Source organism: Vidua chalybeata, chromosome 18, assembly GCF_026979565.1.
Source record: "Vidua chalybeata isolate OUT-0048 chromosome 18, bVidCha1 merged haplotype, whole genome shotgun sequence".
Lineage (NCBI taxonomy): Eukaryota > Metazoa > Chordata > Aves > Passeriformes > Viduidae > Vidua > Vidua chalybeata.
In genome coordinates, this window is record NC_071547.1 from 9,652,494 (window position 1) to 9,659,186 (window position 6,693).

Genomic DNA, 6,693 nt, shown 5'->3' on the forward strand with positions numbered 1-6,693 from the left:
CCCTGCCCCGCGGGGTGACCCAACTGCCCACACGTTTGCCCCTCGGACAGTTCCTTTGCACCGCAACCAGGACTCAGCACGGTTTGGGGGTCGCGGCCCACCTGAGTGCACCACCTCTGTGCTCAGCCTACCACGGGGCCGTGGTGGACGCTGCCCCAGAGGTTGACACCTATAGGTCTGATCAGTATAACAGAGAGGATTCAGTCTTGATCCAGATTTCACAAAGTTCAGGAGAGGAGGCTGGGCTGTTATGTCCCCGACATAGCTCACAGGAGAAGTTTTAATGCAGCTTTTGAAATGGACATAAATGCTTTGCTAGGGGACATCATGCAAGGATATAAAAATGAGGGAGTTTGTACCTAAAAAGCCGATTACTTAACATCTTTGTAATCAAACACAGGTAATTAAGTGGCAACAGGTGGTTCAATAACGATGTTCTGTTTAAAAACAGAGAGAGATAATGGCATCAAATCAGACATGTTTCCAATAGGGAAAGGTCCCAGTTGCTTCTTGCTCATCCTCAGACAGTGATTGTGCCTCACTGCCAGACTTGAATACCTCAGCAGTTTATCTACCCAGAAAGATGAAGGTGTGATTATCGCATAATAAGCTTACTCATGCTCACTCTGCTCTTGCTGGCACATGCACAGCAGTTACTATGTGATGACAGTCTTCTCTTCAACGATACAAATGCAACTTCTCTGCAGCCTGGGGTCCCACTGCAGCCTGTGCTGCTGTGCCCCCACCACTACAGGTACATGTGCTGGTCAGGGCAAAGCTGCCATGGAAAGAGGAAGATGCTGCAGCCCTGGCTCAGTGTTGCTTCATCTTGTCAGCTGTGCTATCAGAATCAGATGTGCAAAAGCCAAGTGCAATTCCTGCCCAAGGTGCCCTCCATCCATCCTATGGATGGCAGAGAGCAGAAGAGGCTGGCCTCTCTGCCCCTTTCCCACTTAGGACGCTTGGCAGCAGCTGTTGTGGTGACTAAATGGGCTGTCGAAGGGGTCCGTGGCAGGGAGGTTTGTCAAGCACCAACTTTCCACTCAAACCTGCAGCGTCATTTCAGCTCCTAATTATAGCCAAGGTACCTTTTGGGGTTTTGTTGTGGGCTGTTTTTTATTTCAGAACAGGCTGCTCCTGTTTTTTGTCCACAGTGCAGAATCACTACTCATGGCTAGATGAACATGACTCCTGGCTTTCCCTACTGCATCTGCATTGCTGGAGCCATGGCTGCTACAGGGGTCCTTCTGCCAGGAATCTCAGTGGTAGCAGGAGGCTGAAAGGAATATTTCTCAATAGCTCCATGTCTTGGGGAGTTAATTCCATCAGGATGTAACATTGCTTCTAGAGAAGCTGCTGTTTTTGGAGTTACAGCTGGTGCTGATGAGGCATCATTGTGAGGAAGTCCCACAGATAAAATTTCTTGCTAGTTTGACTAACACTGCCCTCACCCTCCTTGGGGTCTTTTGAGCTATTCCTGAGGAGTATAGTGCCATTTCTGTCTACAGGTGGGTTGTAGCTCCTTGCCTCAACCAACTGAGCACTGCAGAATTTGGAGTGTATGTCTCATTAGCAAGAAGGGACTCACTAGTGCAGGTGTGATTCATCACTTTGGAGAGCACGTCAGGGATCAGGGCATGAAACAGCTTAACTAAAGAGGCAATAACAATGCAGATAGGGGCCATGTTACAGAACTGAGTAACAAAACAGCAGCAGCTAAAAAAACTGTAATGGGACAGAGAGCACAAAGCAGAAACCTGGCTGTCCACAACACCTGTATCTGGGTTTCAGCTGGGAACAAACCATAGCTGTTGAGAGAATCTGGAGTACATCCTCCCATAAATTCCTTTCAGAGGTTCTTCATGTATCTCTTTTTCTAGACAAATTAATCTTGGGATCCCAGTGGCTGTATAGCATCCACTGCATACTAAAGAGCTAGTTATTCTGGAGCCAAATGCCAGGGACCAACAGTGCCCCACTGCAGAGAGAAGCACATTAATTCCAGCACAGCTGAGCAGCGAGATGTGTAGGGACATCTCTCCAGAGAGAGCGTGGCTCCTCTTCCATCTGGCAGCACAAAAGAGGACAGGCCTGAATCCTCAAGACATGAAGATTATATTATGTAACATGCACGCTCACTGCTTCCCGAGACAGAGCTGAGTTAAACTATCCGTGTGATTCAGTCCAAGGCCAAGCCAGAGAGGAGCTGTGCTTCCCTCCTGAACCTGGGGGATTCTGGAGCAAGCAAGTAGCCTGAGGCTGGTGGGGGAAGGTAGATCCAATTCCAGCATGCAGTGACAAACAGCACTGCCTGCAAGTGTAAAATCGTGGCTTTCTGTAAGAGTGCTTATCAAAAAGCAAGCCTGTGAGCAAAGGCATGAGCATTTTTGGGGGAAGGGTTTGGTCAATTCTTTTTGGTTTCACTTGTGCATAGAGAAAATTTTTGACAAAAATGGGAATATTGCTAAAACAAACAAGGGCTGCACTGCCTGCCTTGAATTCCATTTCAGTTAAAGGCCTAGAAAAGGAGTTTAAGAGTAACATGTGTGAGCACTGCCCATTAAAAAAAAGTCTCCAGCAAGCTGTTGATGGGAAGGCATAGAATGTCTGTGATGTTTTTTCATGTTTATTATTTCTCCCACCTGCATTTTCAAGAACATTATCATCTAGGGTAAGTATGTTATCATACAAACAATTTGCTAAAGCAAACTAAAGTCTAAGCTGGCCTGGGCTGAGAATCAGGATACTAATCGGGAATCTGTCCTGTAACAGAAGATGAACTGCCTAGCCCTCATTTAAGGCCTTTCCCTTTCCCATCCATTGTTTTTAGAGGATTTTAGAAACACATGATGTTTCAATAGTCATATAGATGCCAAGTGTTGGTCTTCAGGCATATTGTATTTAGACAGGCATGTGTCTTCTCCAGAGGAAGCAAAAGCACTGACAGCTGGAGATTCTGTTTGCTTGAAGACTCAGTTTTGCTCTTCAAGTTTTTCTCCACAGGAGAGGAATAATCCTGACAGTATTACAAAGGCATTATTGTTCCAGCTGTAATCCCTGTGCTCAAATCCATCCTTCAGGTTACTTGCATCCTGATTGCAAAGAGAGAACTTCCCTTTGTATTTGTCAGGACAGTGGCAGATAGATTGGATGTCACTGTTTTCTATGGTCAAATAGCACTGAAGTGGAAAGGCTGCAGTGTGATCCTGTAATAAGCCTACAGGAATGGGAAAGGAGGATGAAGGGCAATGGAACAAAAATAACAGTCCACAAGAGAAATGGATGAATGACAGGAAAAACATAATTGTAGAAAAGCCAGATGACAGAGAGATAGGGGCGGAAGAAGTGTGTAGGGACAAAGATGAAGCTCCCTATACATTATAATGTAAATATACAGGACTGGCAAGAGGGCCAGATTGTGCCCACAAAGCTTGCAGTGGGAAAAACAGGTAAGTGCAATCATGAGTATGGAAGAGGGGAATTGTTTCCAAAGAGAAGCAACAAACCTTTCCACTGTAATGCTCTGTGAGGGCACAGATCTGAGCTTGCCTTTACAGCCTCTGGCACATGAGAGGCCAATCAGAGAAGGAGACCACATTTCATATAGAGATAATGCCCCAACCCTTTCTTAGCTTGTAAAAACAAATAGCATGAAAGAAGATGTAAGAGAAATTCTGCTTTTCAATGGAACAGATACAACTGAGCTCCCTGAGCTATCACGTGTGGCCTAACTCTAGCTAGACTCCTAGAAAAAGGATTCAACCTTCCCTACTCCAGGAATGTAACAAAAGTAAATAATTTTCCTGGAATTACTCCTCACCCTACCTCCTTCCTACACACCCTTTTTGAGTCTCAGTCTCAGTTCATACAGCTAGGAATGCAATTAATTAAGCTGATATAGCTGGCTCAGCTTTGCAGTTGTAGAGCCCACGGCTGGCAAATGTCACCTCTTTCATATCAGACATCTCTGTTGCCAAACTACAGTCAACTTCACAGTCACGTCTCTGTAGAAAGCACTGCTGTGCAAGTGGAGATGAACCACAAGGCAGGCAGGAAGCACGTTAAAGGTCTGAGTACAGGTTCCAGGAAAAAAAACCTCTGAAAATCACTGAAGCAAAACTGATGTGGTTTTAATAGTGCAGTGGTCTCTCTCTCCATTTGACATGGAGGCATAAAACTATAATATGACAAATAGTAAATAATAAAGGGATGCTCATTTGGTCAGCTTGTCTTTGGTTTACACTGAGAGCAACACTTAACTTAGGAGAGAGAAAATTAAATCACTTCATAATTTTTCACTTTTCAGAAGACCTGAGCAAAGCTCTTTGGTAAGACCAAAGCTTTTCACAAGCTCATGCAGATGTTTTACAAGCACAATAAACTACATATGTGATGGAGTTATTTCTTTCTGAAATGTGATTTGGACTTCAGGATTATGGCTGCTTTTCAGAGAGACAGGTGGACTCTTCAGCTGCATTTAAAAGGATTCCTGATTGTCAGGTAAAAAGCCTGCCTTTTTTTTTTTTTTTTTTTTTTTTCAACTAGGAACGTTTAATCTTTGCCAGTTAAAAAAAAAAAAAAGAAAAAGAAAAGAAAAAAGGTTATTTATCAACTGCCTAAAGAATTAGTTTAGGGAATGGAAAGAGAGCAGCACTGAAGGCCAGATACTTGCAATTTGGGTTGGAAGTAGTTTAGGGACAAAGCTGAATAAATACCTATTGCTTGCTCATTGTCTAGCAGCCAGATCTCAGGATCTTCTTTGTCTCCTGGCAAAGAAGACCTCTTGTATTTATTTTGGGAGAGGGACATTTTCCAGTGGGAAAAGTATTAAGGTGCATCAAGATTATCATACATCAGTCCTCATATTTTATTCTGCCACTTTTGATGCACCTGGGAAATCACAATAAAAGTAGGCACTGCTTTCATCCTTTGACTCTTTCAACACCAGCAACTAAAATATGAGCTGAACAACTAAATGTGTCATGGAACAACTCCATTATACAATGTAAACTCAGTTATACAACAAACAGGCAAGAGTATGAAATAACTATAGTGAGTTGAAATTCATTTGGGATCAACTGGAGTGAATCACTCATTATCTCCAGGGTAGCTGTTCTCTCTTCATAGAGCTGCTCTCTCTCGATTTTTTTTTATTTAATGAACATTGATATTGGTACATAACCAGCACAGTTATAAGTAGAATATAGCTCCAGGGAGAGACAGGGTTTGGCACGTCTGGTTTATAGGCAGAAAGAAAAGCTGTTACAAAGGAAGCTGAGTTACAAAATGTGGTCAGGTTTGTTAGCAGCCAGTAGTGCCTTTCAGATGACAACGAGCCCTAGGATGCCAGTGAGGAAGGACACCTTGTTTGAGCATCAGCTGAAACAGCTCCTGTGCACACATGCCCACCTCCCTGCTGAGCCAGCAGGCTCATGGAGGGAGAGGGACAAGATGCTGCTACCAGTGTCAGTGGCGCAGGAAACTAGACAAAGGCACTGAGAATTCCTTATCTTTAAGGATCTAATTTTTTTTGAATAATTAAATAGAAGACCTGATGTCCTGAACAAAATTACAGCTTTAGTAGTATCACTCTGCCTAAATTACCTTTCAGTTTCAGATAAAGTATTTTGTCAACTGTACAAATAAGTTTGTTGCAAAATGCTTTGTATTCCTCATTTCAGAGGGGTGCTATGTTTCTATGTGCTATGTTGTATCTAACAAAATCTCATTAGTACAATTATCAAGTTATATTGAATAATTTCGGTTTTTAGTGATTTCCAACAATCCCTTTCAACATCTAGAGAAGCATTTCTATTTCATAATTATTAAAGGATCAAATTAACTCATACAGAATAAGTAGTTTTAGCTGTGCAGTGACATAAATCAGCTTTGCAGTTTTCAGGCAGTCAACACCACAGTGAGTAAGCAGGGAACTGCTGTCAAAAGACGAGTTCATGACCACCCTTACTGCCCATAATTTTGCTTGAATCAGAAATGATAAATTCTGGTACTTCCCCCCAGCGAAGAGTTCCTACAGGGATTTCAGCTTTACTGCACTGTGGCTTAGTTCCTTTCCGTGTGAAGAACAGGAAGAAACATCTGCTTTCCAAAGGAGTTCTCAGGCTTTTGGATTTAAGATTCTCTGTTCAGATGCAAAGGAGAAAGTGTTGCAGGCTTCTAAAAATCTTTCAACACAGCACGTACAGAAGCTGGAGGAAACAGAAATCTGCCTCCGAGTATGACTTCTAAATGCAAACTGTGGACATGTGCTGTTATGTCCTTTGTCTTTTTAGGTGGGTTTTAAGGAGATGTTAATATTTACTGTCTGAAGCCCAAGTTTACATCTCTCTTTTATCTGCTTATTAATAACATCAAACTGTTTTAGAACTGTGTTTCCTGCATTAGTTTACTGGAAAGGCTCTCACTTCAGGCTATCTTTGCATTTTGGGCTTTGTTCAATCTGAACAATATACATCTGAGCTGAATCAATCCTCTGAAAACCATCTCCTTAAGTAAACATGAAGGGTTCATATTGTAAATATGCCAGTTTTAGTGTGAAGGCTCACTCCTAGTGTTTACTGAAATATATAAATATTGGGAAGAGCTGGCAATTTCCTAAAATAGGTGAATCACTGTAAGAGGAAAGTGAATGATCATTTACAATTAATTAAAATCTTAAAAACTGTAATTAAA